General features: G+C 31.8%; 1 long non-coding RNA gene across 5 annotated transcripts in view; it reads left to right on the top strand.

Moving 5' to 3' along the window:
• LOC143239191 (uncharacterized) overlaps positions 1–23,145 on the top strand; it is a 65,645-nt gene extending 42,500 nt beyond the window's left edge. For all 5 annotated transcript variants that reach the window (XR_013021051.1, XR_013021050.1, XR_013021049.1 and 2 more), the window contains 2 exons: positions 11,770–11,851; positions 22,903–23,145. This is a non-coding gene — a long non-coding RNA (uncharacterized LOC143239191). The remainder of the gene's footprint in view (positions 1–11,769; positions 11,852–22,902) is intronic.
• The last annotated feature ends 1,674 nt before the right edge of the window (positions 23,146–24,819 follow it).

The raw sequence follows: 24,819 nt of genomic DNA on the forward strand, positions 1-24,819 counted from the left end.
GTATAGAGATAACTGAGGAGATTAACGACAGACTGGATAACCTAGTATAGAGATAACTGAGGAGATTAACGACAAACTGGATAACCTAGTATAGAGATAACTGGAGGAGATAACTGAGGAGATTAACGACAAACTGGATAACCTAGTATAGAGATAACTGAGGAGATTAACGACAGACTGGATAACCTAGTATAGAGATAACTGAGGAGATTAACGACAGACTGGATAACCTAGTATAGAGATAACTGAGGAGATTAACGACAGACTGGATAACCTAGTATAGAGATAACTGAGGAGATTAACGACAGACTGGATAACCTAGTATAGAGATAACTGAGGAGATTAACGACAGACTGGATAACCTAGTATAGAGATAACTGAGGAGATTAACGACAGACTGGATAACCTAGTATAGAGATAACTGAGGAGATTAACGACAGACTGGATAACCTAGTATAGAGATAACTGAGGAGATTAACGACATAACCTAGACTGGATAACCTAGTATAGAGATAACTGAGGAGATTAACGACAGACTGGATAACCTAGTATAGAGATAACTGAGGAGATTAACGACAGACTGGATAACCTAGTATAGAGATAACTGAGGAGATTAACGACAAACTGGATAACCTAGTATAGAGATAACTGAGGAGATTAACGACAGACTGGATAACCTAGTATAGAGATAACTGAGGAGATTAACGACAGACTGGATAACCTAGTATAGAGATAACTGAGGAGATTAACGACAGACTGGATAACCTAGTATAGAGATAACTGAGGAGATTAACGACAAACTGGATAACCTAGTATAGAGATAACTGAGGAGATTAACGACAGACTGGACTAGTATAGAGATAACTGAGGAGATTAACGACAGACTGGATAACCTAGTATAGAGATAACTGAGGAGATTAACGACAGACTGGATAACCTAGTATAGAGATAACTGAGGAGATTAACGACAGACTGGATAACCTAGTATAGAGATAACTGAGGAGATTAACGACAAACTGGATAACCTAGTATAGAGATAACTGAGGAGATTAACGACAGACTGGATAACCTAGTATAGAGATAACTGAGGAGATTAACGACAGACTGGATAACCTAGTATAGAGATAACTGAGGAGATTAACGACAGACTGGATAACCTAGTATAGAGATAACTGAGGAGATTAACGACAGACTGGATAACCTAGTATAGAGATAACTGAGGAGATTAACGACAGACTGGATAACCTAGTATAGAGATAACTGAGGAGATTAACGACAGACTGGATAACCTAGTATAGAGATAACTGAGGAGATTAACGACAGACTGGATAACCTAGTATAGAGATAACTGAGGAGATTAACGACAGACTGGATAACCTAGTATAGAGATAACTGAGGAGATTAACGACAAACTGGATAACCTAGTATAGAGATAACTGAGGAGATTAACGACAAACTGGATAACCTAGTATAGAGATAACTGAGGAGATTAACGACAGACTGGATAACCTAGTATAGAGATAACTGAGGAGATTAACGACAGACTGGATAACCTAGTATAGAGATAACTGAGGAGATTAACGACAGACTGGATAACCTAGTATAGAGATAACTGAGGAGATTAACGACAGACTGGATAACCTAGTATAGAGATAACTGAGGAGATTAACGACAGACTGGATAACCTAGTATAGAGATAACTGAGGAGATTAACGACAGACTGGATAACCTAGTATAGAGATAACTGAGGAGATTAACGACAGACTGGATAACCTAGTATAGAGATAACTGAGGAGATTAACGACAGACTGGATAACCTAGTATAGAGATAACTGAGGAGATTAACGACAGACTGGATAACCTAGTATAGAGATAACTGAGGAGATTAACGACAGACTGGATAACCTAGTATAGAGATAACTGAGGAGATTAACGACAAACTGGATAACCTAGTATAGAGATAACTGAGGAGATTAACGACAGACTGGACAACCTAGTATAGAGATAACTGAGGAGATTAACGACAAACTGGATAACCTAGTATAGAGATAACTGAGGAGATTAACGACAGACTGGATAACCTAGTATAGAGATAACTGAGGAGATTAACGACAGACTGGATAACCTAGTATAGAGATAACTGAGGAGATTAACGACAGACTGGATAACCTAGTATAGAGATAACTGAGGAGATTAACGACACACTGGATAACCTAGTATAGAGATAACTGAGGAGATTAACGACAGACTGGATAACCTAGTATAGAGATAACTGAGGAGATTAACGACAGACTGGATAACCTAGTATAGAGATAACTGAGGAGATTAACGACAGACTGGACAACCTAGTATAGAGATAACTGAGGAGATTAACGACAAACTGGATAACCTAGTATAGAGATAACTGAGGAGATTAACGACACACTGGATAACCTAGTATAGAGATAACTGAGGAGATTAACGACAGACTGGATAACCTAGTATAGAGATAACTGAGGAGATTAACGACAGACTGGATAACCTAGTATAGAGATAACTGAGGAGATTAACGATAACCTAGTATAGAGAAACTGGATAACCTAGTATAGAGATAACTGAGGAGATTAACGACAGACTGGACAACCTAGTATAGAGATAACTGAGGAGATTAACGACAAACTGGATAACCTAGTATAGAGATAACTGAGGAGATTAACGACACACTGGATAACCTAGTATAGAGATAACTGAGGAGATTAACGACAGATAGAGATGGATAACCTAGTATAGAGATAACTGAGGAGATTAACGACAGACTGGATAACCTAGTATAGAGATAACTGAGGAGATTAACGACAGACTGGATAACCTAGTATAGAGATAACTGAGGAGATTAACGACAGACTGGATAACCTAGTATAGAGATAACTGAGGAGATTAACGACAGACTGGATAACCTAGTATAGAGATAACTGAGGAGATTAACGACAGACTGGATAACCTAGTATAGAGATAACTGAGGAGATTAACGACAGACTGGATAACCTAGTATAGAGATAACTGAGGAGATTAACGACAGACTGGATAACCTAGTATAGAGATAACTGAGGAGATTAACGACAGACTGGATAACCTAGTATAGAGATAACTGAGGAGATTAACGACAGACTGGATAACCTAGTATAGAGATAACTGAGGAGATTAACGACAAACTGGATAACCTAGTATAGAGATAACTGAGATTAACGAGATTAACGAGTATGAGATAACCTAGTATAGAGATAAACTGAGGAGATTAACGACAGACTGGATAACCTAGTATAGAGATAACTGAGGAGATTAACGACAGACTGGATAACCTAGTATAGAGATAACTGAGGAGATTAACGACAGACTGGATAAGTATAGAGATATAGAGATAACTGAGAGAGATTAACGACAGACTGGATAACCTAGTATAGAGATAACTGAGGAGATTAACGACAGACTGGATAACCTAGTATAGAGATAACTGAGGAGATTAACGACAGACTGGATAACCTAGTATAGAGATAACTGAGGAGATTAACGACAGACTGGATAACCTAGTATAGAGATAACTGAGGAGATTAACGACAGACTGGATAACCTAGTATAGAGATAACTGAGGAGATTAACGACAGACTGGATAACCTAGTATAGAGATAACTGAGGAGATTAACGACAGACTGGATAACCTAGTATAGAGATAACTGAGGAGATTAACGACAGACTGGATAACCTAGTATAGAGATAACTGAGGAGATTAACGACAGACTGGATAACCTAGTATAGAGATAACTGAGGAGATTAACGACAGACTGGATAACCTAGTATAGAGATAACTGAGGAGATTAACGACAGACTGGATAACCTAGTATAGAGATAACTGAGGAGATTAACGACAGACTGGATAACCTAGTATAGAGATAACTGAGGAGATTAACGACAGACTGGATAACCTAGTAACTAGAGATAACTGAGGAGATTAACGACAGACTGGATAACCTAGTATAGAGATAACTGAGGAGATTAACGACAGACTGGATAACCTAGTATAGAGATAACTGAGGAGATTAACGACAGACTGGATAACCTAGTATAGAGATAACTGAGGAGATTAACGACAGACTGGATAACCTAGTATAGAGATAACTGAGAGATTAACGAACTGGATAACCTAGTATAGAGATAACTGATTAACGACAGACTGGATAACCTAGTATAGAGATAACTGAGGAGATTAACGACAGACTGGATAACCTAGTATAGAGATAACTGAGGAGATTAACGACAGACTGGATAACCTAGTATAGAGATAACTGAGGAGATTAACGACAGACTGGATAACCTAGTATAGAGATAACTGAGGAGATTAACGACAGACTGGATAACCTAGTATAGAGATAACTGAGGAGATTAACGACAAACTGGATAACCTAGTATAGAGATAACTGAGGAGATTAACGACAGACTGGATAACCTAGTATAGAGATAACTGAGGAGATTAACGACAGACTGGATAACCTAGTATAGAGATAACTGAGGAGATTAACGACAGACTGGATAACCTAGTATAGAGATAACTGAGGAGATTAACGACAGACTGGATAACCTAGTATAGAGAGATAACTGAGGAGATTAACGACAGACTGGATAACCTAGTATAGAGATAACTGAGGAGATTAACGACAGACTGGATAACCTAGTATAGAGATAACTGAGGAGATTAACGACAGACTGGATAACCTAGTATAGAGATAACTGAGGAGATTAACGACAGACTGGATAACCTAGTATAGAGATAACTGAGGAGATTAACGACAAACTGGATAACCTAGTATAGAGATAACTGAGGAGATTAACGACAGACTGGATAACCTAGTATAGAGATAACTGAGGAGATTAACGACAGACTGGATAACCTAGTATAGAGATAACTGAGGAGATTAACGACAGACTGGATAACCTAGTATAGAGATAACTGAGGAGATTAACGACAGATTTGATAACCTAGTACAGAGATAACTGAGGAGATTAACGACAAACTAGACAACCTAGTATATAGATAAGTGAAAAGATTAAAGACAGACTGGATAACATAGTATAGATATAACTCAGGAGATTGATAACAAACTGAATAACCTAGTATATAGATAACTGAGGAGATTTACGATAGACTTGATAACCTACTATAGAGATAACTGAGGAGATTAACGACAAACTTGACAACCTTATATAGAGATAACTTAGGAGACTAACGACAGACTGGATAACCTGGTATAGAAATAAGTGAGGAGAATAACAAAAAGGTTGGACAATCTAGTATAGAGATAACTGAGGAGATTAACGATAAACTGTATAACCTAGAATAGAGATAATTGAGGAGATTAACGACACACTGGATATCGTAGTATAGAGTTAACTGAGGAGATTAACGACAGACTGGCTAACCTGGTATAGAGATAACTGAAGAGATTAACAAAAGACTGGACAACCTAGTATAAAGATAACTGTGGAGATTAACGACACATTAGATAACCTAGTATAGAGATAACTGAGGAGATTAACGACAGACTGGATAACCTAGTATAGAGATAACTGAGGAGATTAACGACAGACTGGATAACCTAGTATAGAGATAACTGAGGAGATTAACGACAGACTGGATAACCTAGTATAGAGATAACTGAGGAGATTAACGACAGACTGGATAACCTAGTATAGAGATAACTGAGGAGATTAACGACAGACTGGATAACCTAGTATAGAGATAACTGAGGAGATTAACGACAAACTGGATAACCTAGTATAGAGATAACTGAGGAGATTAACGACAAACTGGATAACCTAGAATAGAGATAACTGAGGAGATTAACGACAGACTGGACAACCTAGTATAGAGATAACTGAGGAGATTAACGACAGACTGGATAACCTAGTATAGAGATAACTGATGAGATAAACGAAAGACTCGATAACCTAGTATAGAGATAACTGAGGAGAATAACGACAGACAGGACAACCTAGTGTAGAGATAACTGAGGAAATTAAAGACAGACTGGAAATCCTAGTATAGAGATAACTGCGGAGATTAACGACACACTGGATAATCTAGTACAGAGATTACTGAGGAGATTATCGACAGACTGGATAACCAAGTATAGAGATAACTGAGGAGATTAACGACAGACTGGATAACCTAGTATAGAGATAACTGAGGAATTTAACGACAGACTGGATAACCTAGTATAGAGATAACTGAGGAGATTAACGACAGACTGGATAATCTAGTATAGAGATAACTGAGGAGATTAACGACAAACTGAATAACCTAGTATAGAGATAACTGAGGAGATTAACGACAGACTGGATAACCTAGTATAGAGAATAACTGAGGAGATTAACGACAGACTGGATAACCTAGTATAGAGATAACTGAAGAGATTAACGAAAGACTGGATAACCTAGTATAGAGATAACTGAGGAGATTAACGACAGACAAGATAACCTAGTATAGAGATAACTGAGGAGATTAACGACAGACTGGATAACCTAGTATAGAGATAACTGAGGAGATTAACGAAAGACTTGATAACCTACTATAGATATAACTGAGGAGATTAACGACAAACTGGACAACCTAATATAGAGATAACTTAGGAGATTAACGACAGACTGGATAACCTAGTATAGAGATAAGTGAGGAGAATAACGACAGATTGGACAATCTAGTATAGAGATAACTGAGGAGATTAACGACAAACTGTATAACCTAGAATAGAGATAATTGAGGAGATTAACGACACACTGGATATCGTAGTATAGAGTTAACTGAGGAGATTAACGACAGACTGGATAACCTGGTATAGAGATAACTGAAGAGATTAACGAAAGACTGGATAACCTAGTATAGAGAGATAACTGAGGAGATTAACCACAGACTGGATATCCTAGTATAGAGATAACAGAGGAGATTAACGAAAGACTAGATAACCTAGTATAGAGATCACTGAGGAGATTAACGACTGATTGGACAATCTAGTATGGAGATAACTAAGGAGATTAAAGACAAACTGGATAACCTAATATAGAGATAACTGAGGAGATTAATTACAAACTTGACAACCTAGTATAGAGATAACTGAGGAGATTAACGACAGAGTGGATAAACATTTTGAATCAAAAATCTCGAAAAAAGTTAACAGCAGTAAAGTGACTAACAGTAAAGATTATAGTTGTGATATATTCTGTTCTTATTGTTCCGCCGTATCTTTAAGTACGCTAAGAAGTAATTTCACCTTATATTAGATTTATGTATTTGGTTTAATGTATTTCTAGTTACCTTACCCAACCTAATTAATTTTCCGTTATTCTTACATTTAAACAGTATTGATGTGTTTTTAGTTACCTTACCCAACCTAATTAATTTTCCGTTATTCTTACATTTAAACAGTATCGATGTATTTCTAGTTACTTTACCAAACCTAATTAATTTTCCGTTATTCTTTCATTTAATCAGTATTGATGTTTTTCTAGTTACTTTACCAAACCTAATTAATTTTCCGTTATTCCTACATTTAAACAGTATTGTTGTATTTCTAGTTACCTTACCAAACCTAATTAATTTTCCGTTATTCTTACATTTAATCAGTATTGATGTATTTCTAGTTACCTTACCAAACCTAATTAATTTTCCGTTATTCTTACATTTAAACAGTATTGTTGTATTTCTAGTTACCTTACCAAACCTAATTAATTTTCCGTTATTCTTACATTTAATCAGTATTGATGTATTTCTAGTTACTTTACCAAACCTAATTAATTTTTCGTTATTCTTACATTTAAACAGTATTGATGTATTTCTAGTTACTTTAACAAACTTAATTAATTTTCCGTTATTCTTACATTTAAACAGTATTGATGTATTTCTAGTTACTTTACCAAACCTAATTAATTTTCCGTTATTCTTACATTTAAACAGTATTGATGTATTTCTAGTTACTTTAACAAACCTAATTAATTTTCCGTTATTCTTACATTTAAACAGTATTGATGTATTTCTAGTTACTTTACCAAACCTAATTAATTTTCCATTATTCTTACATTTAAACAGTGTTGATGTATTTCTAGTTACTTTAACAAATTTAATTAATTTTTCGTTATTCTTATGCTTAAACAGTATTGTCTGTTCTTCTTAGTATTACATGTGTAGCTTTTAACTTTAAAAATATATTAAATAAACGAAAACGATGATACGTAAAGTCCCTTTCAAACGACAAATAAAACTATCTTTAACATGAAGCTTGTGGCTGTGTTTATGTAATGTTACAATATTGTAGAAACGTACACCTTAATTCAGAGTTCATGAATGTGATTTGCAGTCTAATTACTTTGTAACAAGTGTTACCTCAACTCTGATATCTTCATTACCTTCTTTAATATAAAGATTGTTTTCTTACCCTATTGTACTTCACTTTTGTAGAAGCCACGAAAACCTATTATACTTTGTTTAGTCTCACTCACGGCAGGTATGGATTTTCGGTTTCCCAAGCTGTTATGATGTTAATTACTATGACTGTATTTCTCCTTAGAGTTTTTATTTGTTGTTTCCCGTAACATCCTGCAGGTTAGTTGTAAAACAAAGTTCTCTGAATCAGACTTCCATTTTTCTTTACCGACGATGGAAATAGACAATGGGGGCACTACAAGAGAGAAATAGGGAGAATCCATTACTTGTTGAGACTACATTCGTCTGTGATTTGATCACTCAGAGAACCCATTACTTATTGAGACTACATTCGTCTGTGATTTGATCACTCAGAGAATTAATTACTTTGATTTCTTGTTACGAGGTTCACACATACATCAGCTTAGCACAAACATCTTAATAATACAACTGGTAACATCTAAACACTTTAATATGCACAAAGTGTCAGAGTGATGTTTAACACTTTTTAATATTTTTTTTTCAGGCCTAACCTGGCCAGGTAATTAGAGCGCTCGAATCGTAATCTGAGGGTCGTATGTTCGAATCCCCGTAATACCAAACATGCTCGGTCTTTCAGATGTGGATACGTTATAATGTGACGATCAACCCTACTAAACGTTGATAAAAGAGTATCCCTATAGTAGGCGGTGAATCGTGATGACTAGCTGCCTTCCCTCTAGTCTTACACTGCTAAATTAGGGACGGCTAGCAGAGATAGCCCCAGTGTAGCTCTGCGCGAATTCATAAAGAAACAAACGATCTATCGTTCTGTAATTTGTTTTGTAGAAATAAGCCACAAATCATTGAATCTGTGACTTTGAAGTAAACACTAGATACCTGTCACCCTGTGTCACTGTGAACACTACGTACCTGTTCTCTTGGGTGCTTAACTAAAACAAACACTTAATTAATGCAAACAAATCTACAAAGTTTGGTTTAAATTTGTAATATATTATTTATATTATATTATGTTATATTCTATTATTACCTTATATTTAATACACTTTTAGTTTATTATACATTTTTCAACTTTATAAAGATATATATGTATTTCTGTGTAACGTTATAAACATTCCAACATAAAGATATATATGTATTTTTGTGTAACGTTATAAACATTCCAACATAAAGATATATATGTATTTTTGTGTAACGTTATAAACATTCCAATATAAAGATATATATGTATTTTTGTGTAACGTTATAAACATTTCAACATAAAGATATATATGTATTTTTGTGTAACGTTATAAACATTTCAACATAAAGATATATATGTATTTTTGTGTAACGTTATAAACATTCCAATATAAAGATATATATGTATTTTTGTGTAACGCTATAAACATTCCAATATAAATATATATATGTATTTTTGTGTAACGTTATAAACATTCCAACATAAAGATATATATGTATTTTTGTGTAACGTTATAAACATTCCAATATAAATATATATGTGTATTTTTGTGTAACGTTATAAACATTCCAACATAAAGATATATATGTATTTTTATGTAACGTTATAAACATTCCAATATAAATATATATGTGTATTTTTGTGTAACGTTATAAACATTCCAACATAAAGATATATATGTATTTTTTGTAACGTTATAAACATTCCAATATAAATATATATGTGTATTTTTGTGTAACGTTATAAACATTCCAATATAAAGATATATATGTATTTTTGTGTAACGTTATAAACATTCCAATTCTATTGATATCGTGGACAATGTCAGTAACAAACTTTCTATATCACAAAACGACATAACATTAATGTACTCCTGTGTTACACTGCTAGATCGCTTTTCATAACATCACAGTATCCTGATACTAGTGTATCTTTGTTATTATATGTGGTTTAACTGCTTTTATAACATTACAGTAGCCTGATACTAGTGTATCTTTGTTATTATATGTGGTTTAACTGCTTTTATAACATTAGAGTAACGTGATACTAGTGTATCTTTGTTATTATATGTGGTTTAACTGCTTTTATAACATTAGAGTAACGTGATACTAGTGTATCTTTGTTATTATATGTGGTTTAACTGCTTTTATAACATTAGAGTAACGTGATACTAGTGTATCTTTGTTATTATATGTGGTTTAACTGCTTTTATAACATTAGAGTAACGTGATACTAGTGTATCTTTGTTATTATATGTGGTTTAACTGCTTTTATAACATTACAGTAGCCTGATACTAGTGTATCTTTGTTATTATATGTGGTTTAACTGCTTTCACAACATCACAGTAGCCTGAGGTTAGAATGTCACAGTTATTATATGTGGTTTAATCCCTTTCATAACTTAATACAGGATAGAAGTTTTCAGTTGCACGTAAAGAAAACTTGGGCTTAAGTTGAGTTAAACAGTTGTGTGTATACCTAACACAGGTTAGAGGTATTCAATCGAACGTGAAGCTTACATTATGCTTAGATTGGGTTTAACAGTGGATATCTACTACCGGATACATTAAAGGTCTCAGAGAGGCTAATATAACAAAGTTCAAAGTTCAAGGAAACTACATAGCTTCACCATAAAATAACAGTGATACACTAAGTTGCAATGGGTGTAACCAGTTACTCTTTTCACACCATCTTGTTCACTCCAAACAACTTCACAGAACACATGCCACGTGTAGGACAACTTGTGTAATTACATTATACGTTAAAGCAAAAATGAAACATGCAACGATAACTTATATAACTTGAGTAATGATTATTGGAACATACATCGTATTACGTGAAGCTTTAGAGATAAACATTAACTAAACTAATATTCAACCTTATTTATCTATAATAAACAAAAACATTTAAATTTTTGCTGAAATATATCTAAAGGACAAGATATGTCAACCACTAATATAATTTACAGTGAACCTATGGCAACCTGAGATAACAGAAAAACCACTTGGTCTTTTATATCGTTGTAGTAACTGTTGGAGCGTAAAGACGTACGTTAGAAACAGATTAGACTGTTTAATGTCCAGGTTTGATTTGTTTCTTTTTTAAAATATAAATATTTAAACTGGCTATCCGTGCCCTACTTATGCTGGGTATTGAAACTCGCATTATACGTGACTGAATAAACACCAGTTTCGACTATTTTCAATCTGTTATCTGCCATTGACAACAATGTAAGATGTAAGTAATATTTGTTAATATTTCAGCTTAAAGTGTGCATATTTAAATAGTAAATTATATAACATTACATAAACAGAAAACACCCATATATGTAGTAATGAATTACTTTATCTTTCATGTTCAGGTGTCAATTAGGCACATTGACAGATAGACAGTTCGAAACACTTCCCCACTCCCAACCACAGTGGGTCAAAGTGGGGATAAAGGTATGTATTATCTGTTTTTTCCTCTTTTCCTGATATTTCCCTGGTGCAGAATGATCCTTGCACGTTCTCCTGACTGTGTGCGATTGGATCATGTCTAGTGATGGGCGGGGCTTAGTAATACGTTGTTGATTTCATATATTAAATGTAACACATTTCTAGCACTGTGAAAATTATTACAAGGAGAAATTCAAAACATATTACATTCAGGTCGTTATATATATATATTTGTTTAGTAACACTGATCCTTGTTTTAAAGTTATCTTAAGCCGTTACCTGTTGTAGAAGACGTTATATTAGTGAAGTAAAAATAAAACCTTCCAATAATTCCACAGTTAACACTTTCTAGTATGTATTTATAAAAAAATAACAAGGTCACTGTTATATTTAATTAAACAAAATAGCAAGGTTACTGTTATATTAAACCAAAAATACTGTTTGATAGAAGGTTATTTTTGTTTGGAAGAAAATAGCAAGGTGAACCTTATATTTAATTAAACCATAAACACTGTTTGATAGAAGGTTGTCCTTGTTTGTAACAAACTAGCAAGGCCACTATTATAAACAAGTAATTTCGTCACACAGTTACACGCTCGCCATCTGATAACGTAGCATCTTACCATAGAGCTAATATATCAAATCTCCGGACTATATCAGCTATCACCCTATGTTTTGATGACATTTTCCAATTAAACATCTCTCCATAAACTGCTACACATTTTCAGTAACTTTAGTATTTCAATCAGAAAAAAAATTTTCTGGTTTTATAAGAACAGAATATCACAGTGTAATACATAAACCGTATATTGAAACAGTACTTATTAACTCTGCCATTATGATCGCCTTCTTGTTTTCTTTGAGACTGACCTATAGCAGAGTCTATATAAGATTCGGTATGATGTATTAAAGCGATAAGCATGTCACGTGACAACTACAGCCAACATGAAGTTTCGGTGGCACGAGGTGTATAAGAACAACATTTTAATATTATTGATGGTCATGTAGGTAGTGTTTTACTATCAACATTTTAATATTATTGATGGTCATGTAGGTAGTGTTTTACTATCAACATTTTAATATTATCGATGGTCATGTAGGTAGTGTTTTACTATCAACATTTTAATGTTATTGATGGTCATGTAGGTAGTGTTTTACTATCAACATTTTAATATTATTGATGGTCATGTAGGTAGTGTTTTACTATCAACATTTTAATATTATTGATGGTCATGTAGGTAGTGTTTTACTTTCAACATTTTAATATTATTGATGGTCATGTAGGTAGTGTTTTACTTTCAACATTTTAATATTATTGATGGTCATGTAGGTAGTGTTTTACTATCAACATTTTAATGTTATTGATGGTCATGTAGGTAGTGTTTTACTATCAACATTTTAATGTTATTGATGGTCATGTAGGTAGTGTTTTACTATCAACATTTTAATGTTATTGATGGTCATGTAGGTAGTGTTTTACTATCAACATTTTAATATTATTGATGGTCATGTAGGTGGTGTTTTACTATCAACATTTTAATATTATTGATGGTCATGTAGGTAGTGTTTTACTATCAACATTTTAATATTATTGATGGTCATGTAGGTAGTGTTTTAGTATCAACATTTTAATATTATTGATGGTCATGTAGGTAGTGTTTTACTATCAACATTTTAATATTATTGATGGTCATGTAGGTAGTGTTTTACTATCAACATTTTAATATTATTGATGGTCATGTAGGTAGTGTTTTACTATCAACATTTTAATATTATTGATGGTCATGTAGGTAGTGTTTTACTATCAACATTTTAATATTATCGATGGTCATGTAGGTAGTGTTTTACTATCAACATTTTACTGTTATTGATGGTCATGTAGGTAGTGTTTTACTATCAACATTTTAATGTTATTGATGGTCATGTAGGTAGTGTTTTACTATCAACATTTTAATATTATTGATGGTCATGTAGGTAGTGTTTTACTTTCAACATTTTAATATTATTGATGGTCATGTAGGTAGTGTTTTACTATCAACATTTTAATATTATTGATGGTCATGTAGGTAGTGTTTTACTATCAACATTTTAATGTTATTGATGGTCATGTAGGTAGTGTTTTACTATCAACATTTTAATATTATTGATGGTCATGTAGGTAGTGTTTTACTTTCAACATTTTAATATTATTGATGGTCATGTAGGTAGTGTTTTACTATCAACATTTTAATATTATTGATGGTCATGTAGGTAGTGTTTTACTATCAACATTTTAATATTATTGATGGTCATGTAGGTAGTGTTTTACTATCAACATTTTAATATTATTGATGGTCATGTAGGTAGTGTTTTACTATCAACATTTTAATATTATTGATGGTCATGTAGGTAGTGTTTTACTATCAAAATGATAAATTTTTGGAAGGTTGTGTAACATATATTTCCGACGCAAGATATTCCGTATCACAAAGATGTGTTTAGATCGGTCATTTATAATTTCCAAAACAAGGTATCCCTTGTATTTAATAGCGTTGGAGAACAAAATAATTTGTATTGGTTTGTGTGTTTAGAAACATCCAGAAATGTTCAAAGATTCCCTCGACAAATTATACCCCACCCGTGGCAGATAATGTGTGACAGGCGAGAACCCACTGTGGCAAAAGCCGTCCACGTGCCCCAAGTTACACTACCCAACATGTTGAAGAGTGTTCTGTCTGGAAACAGTATACATAAAGTACATTGTTATGCTATTATTGTAACATTCCCAACACATTAGTCTTATGTGTTTTTTTCTGTGTGAGTTCTCGTGATGAGAAAGTGTACGTGCTATCATGGTAGAGTGTAATGTCTTCAGTGAGCAATTGGATCAATAATACGTAACAAAGAGGTGGATAAAAGTAGAATCATGAAAGGTTAGAATTAAATCCTGTTTGCCTCAGGCCACAGGATGGTTAACAAATTAACGAAATGTGGAATTGTAATTAATTTTGGTAACTGGTGATTAAACGAAATGTTTTCAGGGAAAGATGAACATTTAGAACCGCATTATTACATTTAGTGTTTTGTTGATTTACAATATGATAGGCAGAGGTCGCTCATTATATTTTTATAGGGTAATGTAATCAGGGAAAACAGTCTTTTAATTTTCATTTAATAACCACGATAGATATCACCTTTTATTTAGTTTGGTTACGGTTAAGCTAAATCTGCACAATGTGCTGTCTGCTCTCTATCAACCACGTGTTTCAAAACCTATTTTGTAGTGTCAAAAACCTGCAAGTTTACCTCTGATCTAGTGGGAGCGTTTCGCATTGAAACATTATCAAAATTTCGTGAAAATTAATATTGTTGTGTGTCACTCAATGTCAGATTAAACATAAATATTGTTGTGTGTCACTCAATGTCAGATTAAACATAAATATTGTTGTGCATGTGTGTCATTTAATGTCATATTAAACATAAATTAAATATTATTGTAAGTCACTCAATGTCATCATCATGAATGATAAAGGTTTTGTTGTTGTTGTTTTATGATCAAAATTGCTCTTTGGACTAGCTGTGATGTTCCCCCCGAGGGAATTCAACCCTCTCCCCGAATTTCAGCATTGTAAATTATGAAGTTTACACCTGAAGAGAAATCGAAAGAAAAAGTTCAATATATCAAGTTATTTACCGTTATAAAACGTCCATTATATTTAACCTTTACTCCAAGTTTTTCTTGTCATTCCGCAGTATATAAGTTTTTTTAAAAGGTTATCTAAAGAAACGTGGGGTCAACGAAGGTATATCGGCGTAATTTCAAGTAAATCTTTTAGTGTGGCTTATGGATATAATATTCTACCTTTGGTTGGATCTATATAAGAGCTAAGCCTATTGTTAGCCAATCATAAGTATGAGCTGTTTTCATAAAGTGTCTCTAATTTACTCAAACATACTTTGAGGATTTAGAAAACAATAACAAAAACATGGAAATGTTTAACTGAATCTAAACATTAAAAATAAAACAGCTACTGTGTGCAGAAAACATAGGAAGATTTTACGAGATCGACAGATTAATGATCTATTCAATATCTCTGACGTGAATGAAGCATGAGGGACAAGTGATAAATTTCCACATTAGTGTGAGAGAAGCCGTTTTAAACCATTACGTCACTTGTTTGGTCCGAAAACTTCGATAAAAAAATTTCATACCATTTCTTCATTGTCTGAAGATAATTCATTACTGGAGTCGATCTTTGAGGGAGGAAGATTACATAGATGTTCGATTATTAATCACCAACGTTACTTTCCACAGTTGTTTGGACGTTCGTTGGATTTATTACCTTTATTTTACATTTCAGTGTGTTTTTTATGCATAAAACTACATAAAACGATATATGTGATCTGTCCATCGAAAGTCGGTTTCTAGCAGTTTTAGTCCGCAGCCATACAACTGTTCCACTTGGGGTTGGGGTTTTGAAAACAAACAAATATTACACATCTTTAAGTAGGATACTACAGAAATAAACGACACAGAACAAACCATGGAACAAACGCAGTTGATCTCAAGTGGCTTTTATATCGTGCTTGTTTATTACCAGCTTGTAATTTTAAAGGTAGATGAACAATATACAGGAGTTGAAATATCGTGGTAGTACTGAAACATTGAAATATAAGTTTGAACATAGGTTTTATGATGGTTGAATCACTCAAGCCACTAGAGTAATGATCTGGCCAGTTATGACCAAGTGGATTAGGGTGCTTGACTTGTAATCTAAGGTAGGTTCCAATCTTGTCACACCAAACACCCTTACCCTTTCATCCGTTGGACATAAGAACTAATAAATTAACATCATTTAGTTTTATGTTATTAATTCACCTGACCACGACAACTAATAATAAATATTCATTCAGATTCTAGGCTATAAAATTATCTGACTACAATAACTAATAATAAAACTTCATTGATATTCTAGGTTATTAATTTATCTCCCCACAATAACTAAAAATAGAACTTCATTGAGATTCTAGGTTATTAATTTATCTCCCCACAATAACTAATAATAGAACTTCATTGAGATTCTAGGTTATTAATTTATCTCCCCACAATAACTAATAATAGAACTTCATTGAGATTGTAAGCTATTAATTTATCTCACCACAATAACTAATAATAGAACTTCATTGAGATTCTAGGTTATTAATTTATCTGACCAGAAGAACTAATAATAAATCTCCATTCAAATTTTAGGCTGTAAAATTATCTGACCACAGGAATTAATAAAAGCTCATTCAGATTTCATATTATCAGTTTATCTGTATGTAATAACTATTATTAACAATGCATTCAGATTCTATGTTATTAATTTATCTGACCATAACAACTAATAAAAACTATTCAGATTTTATTATTAATTTATTTTACCTCAATAATTAATAAAAAATCTTCAATCACATTCTATGATATCAATTTATCTGACCATAAGAACTAAAAACAAAATTTAATTCAGATTCTATGCCATTCATTTATCAGACCATAAGAAGTCATAATAAAACTTTATCAAAATCTATGTTATTAATTTATCTTACCGTAAAAACTAAGGTTTTACCTTTTTAATTTATCTGACCACATCATCTAATGACATTTTATTCATATTTTATGTTAATAATTTATTTCACCCCAAGAACTAATAATAAAACTTCATTCATATTTTTTGTTATTAATTTATCTGACCATAAGAAGTAATAATAAAACTTTGTTCAGGTTTTATGTTATTACTTTATCTCACCAAGGAACTAATAATAAAACTTAATTCAGATTTTATGTCATTAATTTATCTGACCGAAATAACTCATACACAAATTCATAGAAATTATATGTTATTAACATTAACAAAACTTAATAAAAGTTTATTTAGATTCTATATTATTGACTTATCTGACCAATTGAACTAACAAAAAAACTTAATTCGGATTCTATGTTATTAATTTATCTGACCGCAAGAACCAACAAAAGAATTCATTAAGGCTTTATGGTATTAATTTACCTCACCACAAGAACTAGAAACAACTTTATTCCGATTCTGTGTTATTAATTTATCTAACCAGAAGAATTTACAACCAAACAAAATTTATTTGTACTTCTTGTGATCAGATAAATTAGTAACATATAATGTGAATAAATGTGTTTGATAGTTCTTTTAGTCACACAAATTAATGACATAATGTCTGAATGAAGTTATTTATTACTTCTTGTGGTGAGATAAGTTAAAAACATAGAATCTGAAATAAATTTTGTAGTTAGTTCTTTTGGTCGTATAAAATAATAATATAGAATATGAGTGAATTTTAATTACTAGTGCTTGAGGTCAGATAAATTAATAACATCTATTCTCAATGAATATGTTTGTTCTTTCGGAGAGATAAATGAATGACATAGAATTTGAAATAGGTTTTATTATTAGCTCTTGTTATCAGATAAAGTAATAAAAAAACCTGAATTAAGTGTTTTATTACCTTTTATGGTCAGATAAATTAATAACATAAAATCAGAATGAAATTTCTGTGTCAGCTCATGTGGTATATAAATTAATAATATAGAATCTGAAATAAGTTTGGTTATTAGTTCTTTTCATCAGATAAATTAATGACGTTGAATCTGAAAATTTATTACTACTTCTTGTGGTTAAATAAATTGATAACATAAAATTTAAATGAAGTTTTGTTATTAGTTCTTCTGTTCAGATAGGTTAATAAGATAGAATCTGAATGAAGTTTTTAATAGCTCTTGTAGTGAGATAAATTAATGACACAGAATTTGAATTAAATTTTATTATTAGTTTCTTGGTGAGATAAAGTGATAACATAGAACCTGAACAAAGTGCTATTATTACTTCTTATGGTCAGATAAATTAATAACATAGAATATGAATGAAGTTTTATTATTAGTTTTTATTTAGTTCTATGTTATTAATTTATGTGACAAAATGAACTGATAATGAATCTTTATTCAGAATTTATCTTATTAATTTATTTGACCATAAAAACTAATAATAAAACTCATTAAAACTTTACGTTATTACTTTATCTGACCACAAGAATTAGTAATAAAGCTTAATTCAGATTCTGTCTTTATATTATCTCATCGAAAGGACTAGCAAACTATATGTTATTAATCACAACAATTACTAATAAAATTTTATTCAGATTTCCTGTTATTAATTTATCTTACCATAAGAATTTATAATAAAATTTCATTCAATTTTACGTTATTAATTTATCTGACTATAAGAATTGTTAATAAGACTGCATTGAAATTCTATGTTGTTAATTTATCTGACCACAACAACTAATAAAAACTTCATTCAGATTTTGTTATTAATTTATTTGACCATAAGAACTAATAATAAAACCTCATTCACATTTTATGATATCAGTTTATCTGACTATAAGAACTAACAAACAAATTCATTCATTAAGACTGTATGTTATTAATTTTTCTTGCCACAAAAACTAATAATAAAACTTCATTCAGGTTTTACGTTATTAATGTATCTGACCACAATAAGTAGTAATAAAATTTCAATCAAATTCTACATCATTAATTTATCTGACGAAATGAACTAATAACCAAACTTCTTTCCTATTCTATGTTATTAATTTATGTGACCACATGAACTAAAAGAGAAACTTGATTGATATTTTATATTATTAATTTATTTATTCACAAGGACTAATAATAAAATTTGATTAAGATTCTATGTTATTAATTTATTCGACCAAAAGAGGTGATAATAAAACTTCATTCAGATTTCCTGTCATTAATTTATCTGACTTGAAGAACTAACAACCAAACTTCATTTAGATTCTATGTTATTAATTTATCTGGCCACAAGAACTAATAAAATTTCATTCGGATTCTATGTTATTAATTTATCTGATCACAACAATTACTAATAAAATTTTATTCAGATCTCTTGTAATAAATTTATCTGACCATAAGAACTTATAATAAAACTTCATTCAGATTTTACGTTATTAAGTTTTCTGACTATAAAAACTATTAATAAAACTGCATTCACTTTCTATGTTATTAATTTATCTAACCACAAGAAGTATTAATAAATCTTCTTCAAATGCTACGCTATTGATTTATCTGACCAAAAAACTAACAACCAAACTTCTTTTAGAGAAACATATATATGTAAAAACGGCTCGTTTGGATTGAGAAAAATTTTTACGTAGAGGAGCGAACAACGTTTCGATTTTCTTCGGTCATCGTCAGGTTCACAAAGTTACCTCTTTCTTTCTTTGACTCGTAACGTTAGTGATGTATACATATGCATGTTAAGATACTAGATATTGACTCGTAATGTTAGTGATAGACATATATATTCACATTAAGATATTAGATACTGTCTCGTAACGTTGTGATATATATATATACTGATTGGATTGCTACACTAAACACTGTTCAATCTTTTTGAATTAAATCTAGATCCAGGAATCAGTGATCTCCGGCCATTAGTTTCATATATGTCAAAATAATAACTTTATTCTTGACTTATTTTGTCATGAAATATGCAACCTAATTTTTTAAACATATCAGTATGAAAAGTCGTTTTTAATCTCTCTCCAGGTGTTATCTTTATTTTATGCATACCTTAAGATATTGGATATTGACTCATAACATGAATGATATTCTCGCCCTAGTCTATTAATTGATATCAGTGTTTATTAATGTTTACGTTCCACTTTCTAAACACCTAATAAAGTGTGTACAGGTTTTGGTTGTTATATTTTATCAGTGTATTTTGAAACTGTTCACAAGCTGAATCCTGTTTCCAAATAAATCCGTACAATCGATTGTCAATATATAGAAACATAAATATTTGTCTCACAACTTGTCTGTTGCTTCTAAATCAAAAAATGCATATTTTTTTCACTTTGTATAGTAACATAGATACGTTTAAAAGTGAAAGGTAAATTTTGTTTACTCTATATAGTACCACAGAAATAGTTCTATCACCTTATAACAAATATTCGAGACTGGCGGGTTAACGTCAACTTTTTCTTTCTATTTGTTAAACGCCAATAGATTAAAATAGAGAAAAACCTCTCGATAAATACAAATCATGATAATAAAACTATTATTTGGCTCACAATTTTCTCTACAGCTTCTTAAAAAATGGAAATATAAAGCATGAGTATTGGGATCAATGTTATTATATAGGATAACAAACCACATTTCTCATACTATGGTCATTTTATACTTGTATTGTACTAGTTATAACCAAGTGTTTACAGAAGATATTGGAAGCGAGATTTCTCGAGCAAACTGACACACTACACTATCTGATATATCTAGTAACCCTTAAACGACGGCTGATGCTACAACCAACAACATTCCCGCTGTTGACTGGGATTCTTAATTAGATAGTGAAGATGTAATATGTTGAAATTCAAGACATTTATCCTCCTTTTTAATCTTATGTATGTGTTGTTAAGCATAGACACACAGAAAGAAATACCTGTGCTGTGCCCATCATGTCACGCATCGAAACGTGACTTTTAGCGCCATTAGACTTACTGTTACGCCACTAGAGAGCGTCTTTTCTAATACCAAACTTGGATTTGAATAAACGTTTCAGAGCCTTTCAGTTTCAACAAAATTTCTATCTATCCAGCTGTCAGATTTTCGTACTACGCTTAAGTAATACATATTAAATAGAATCTAGTTAACTTGACCAGCTAGCACTAACTTCAGCCTTATAGAAATATTTTTGTGTCAAATAAGAAAACATTTTGTAAATTTGGTTATAAAAAGTATTTTGAATTTTAGGCTTAGCTTAATTTCGACTACTTAATATATTACATTAGAACTGCGAGTGTTATTGTCAGATCGATATTAATTTCACTCAGAAATAAAGTAAAAACAACAAAGACACTCTATAACTTCGTGTATAAAGATCAAGTTATTATCCTTTCTGAAATTACTAAGTTTGGAACAAAACCATCTTTATATAATCTTATGTTTATTTGGAAAGTGTATTTAATAACCCGTTTAGTGGTTCATATCACGATATAAATATGACATATTAAAATTTGCAAGCTTAATTACAAAGCTACGGTTTTTCTTTTGATTTATTAAAGTTCTTCATGTTAATATAAAAACGGTCGACTGTAACACAAGACTGAATAAAGAACTAAACGTTGTCTAATCCTAAAGAGATAAGTGTCATCTTAACACTTCGCTACTGAAAAATACTTAATAAAATGTCACCGATATTACTACAAACATATGGACGTGTCAACACTCTTTGATATTTAACAGTCGTTAACAAATCCTTTACGACATACTCTATTACAGATACCAGACATCACTTGACAAAATAACAATATGTACTTCTAAATTACACAATAACCTATAATAGTACCAGACGTCACTTGACAAAATAACAATATGTACTTCTAAATTACACAATAACCAACAATATTACCAGACATCACTTGGATAACAACAATATGTACTTCTAAATTATACAATAACCAACAATATTACCAGACATCACTTGGATAACAACAATATGTACTTCTAAATTATACAATAACCAACAATATTACCAGACATCACTTGGATAACAACAATATGTACTTCTAAATTGCAAGATATTCTATAACTGTGTTATATTTTGTTGATTATATCATAACACTAATAAAACATAAATGTTCGGAGATCTCACATTATGACTCACGTTACGTGAACTTGTTTTATTGCACTCAGAATTATATTAGCCTGTTCTTACTTTTAATAATTTTTTATTAACATCAGTGGATTTAAACATACGAAGGTTTAATTTCAAGAATAAAGACAAGTATCTCTTACATGTTGTTCGCCACACAGAAACATATTCATTGGGAAACACTGATAAGTAATTGACATAATTTATAACACTTTGTTAATTGTATTGTATTAAAAGATTTTAGAAACTTATGGAAAGATCTTTCATTAGCTACTAGATACGATTAATAATTTGTTTTCTATTGAGTGTCATATCTTTATGTTTTATTTGTTATAGAGTAAATCCACACGAGGCTATCTACTGGGTCCAGCTGGAAAAATCAAATCTCAGGTTTTAACTTTGTAAGTCTGTCAAATTCCCGATGTCTCACCGAGGACTCCAGTTGGTTCTCTTTATTACTTCTTCAATCATTATTTTATTTCTGTTAATTGAAAGTTTACAAATGAATTAAATCTGACGGTATATATGTAAAAACGGCTCGTTGGAATTGAAAATATTTTTTATGTAGAGGAGCGAACAACGTTTAGACTCTCTTCGGTTATCGTCAGGTTCACAAAGAAAGAAAAAGGTAACTGACCAGAAGCTGACCACATGTTTGAAGGGGGTTGTGTAATTGAGTGTAGGAATGTAGAGGGCGTGCTTAGATGTTTGATTATATTTATTAATATAGGTATAAATTGTTCCTTTGTATTGGTTTATTTTGGGCTTGAATTGTTCTATAAATAAGGCTTCTTTCATTTTGAGTTTGTTTATGTTTGTTTCTTTATTTAGTATTTGAGTGTTTTCTATGGTTATGTTGTGTTTATTTGACTTGCAGTGTTCGAAAACGTGTGAAGGTGACTTTTTATGTTCTTTGAATCTGGTTTCCATTTTTCTACTTGTTTCTCCAGTATAGAAGTCGTTGCAGTTATCACATTGTATTTTATAAATAATGTTGGTGTGGTGTTTGTCAGTGTAGTTTTTACATAGTATAGGCCTCAGTTTTGTGCCTGGTTTTTAAATAAATTTGGTAATAACTGGAATGTCATATTTTGTTACTAGTTTTTGCCAAATGTTGGTTATTTGTCTGCTGATGTCAGGAATGTTTGGTATACAGTAGTATATGGTTTCGTGATTTTTTAATTCGCGGGATATATTTACTTTTGTCAGTTCATTTTGTTTTCTGTCTAGGTGTGTGCATATAATGTTTTCTACGGTTTGTGGAGGAAACTTATTGATGTTGATGAAGTATTGCTTTATTTTGTCTAATTCATCGTTAATTTTATCTGGTGAGCATAGTTTTATGGCTGTGTTTATTTGGTTTCTTAGTATGTTGAGTTTCTGTTTTGTTTCATGTGCTGAGTCCCAAGGAATGTATAGTCCAGTATGGGTGATTTTTCGGTGGATTTCTGTTTTAAGTTGTGTGTCGGTTCTTGTAATTTTAAGGTTACGAAATGATATGTGATTCCTTTCTCCCTGTTCACATGTGAAGTTAATGTTGGGATGTATAGCGTTAATGTGGCTGTCATAAAAATATTGGCTAGAACTGGTGATACTGGGTTGTCCATGCTTAAGCCATTTGTTTTTATATAGTGGTGGTTGTTGAACATGAAGTTTGTTTTCATCATAGTGAATTCTGTGAGGGTTGCTAATTGGTTTTTGGAAATGTCTATTGATGAGATAGGGTCTCGGATATAGAGTTCTAAGGCTATCTTGCAGGCTTCACTCATACTGGACTATACATTCCTTGGGACTCAGCACATGAAACAAAACAAAATCTCAACATACTAAGAAACCAAATAAACACAGCCATAAAACTATGCTCACCAGATAAAATTAACGATGAATTGCACAAAATAAAACAATACTTCATCAACATCAATAAGTTTCCTCCACAAACCGTAGAAAACATTATACGCACACACCTAGACAGAAAGCAAAATCAACTTACAAAAGTAAATATATCTCACGAATCAAAAAATCACGAAACCATATAGTGCTGCATACCATATGTTTAACAAAATATGACATTCCAGTTACTACCAAATTTATTCAAAAACCAGGCACAAAACTGAGGTCTGTACTATGTAAAAAATACTCTGACAAACACCACACCAACATTATTTATAAAATACAATGTGATAACTGCCACGACTTCTATATTGGAGAAACAAGTAGAAAAATGGAAACCAGATTCAAAGAATTTAAAAAGTT

The sequence above is a fragment of the Tachypleus tridentatus genome, chromosome 13, assembly GCF_004210375.1.
Source record: "Tachypleus tridentatus isolate NWPU-2018 chromosome 13, ASM421037v1, whole genome shotgun sequence".
Classification (NCBI taxonomy): Eukaryota; Metazoa; Arthropoda; class Merostomata; order Xiphosura; family Limulidae; genus Tachypleus; species Tachypleus tridentatus.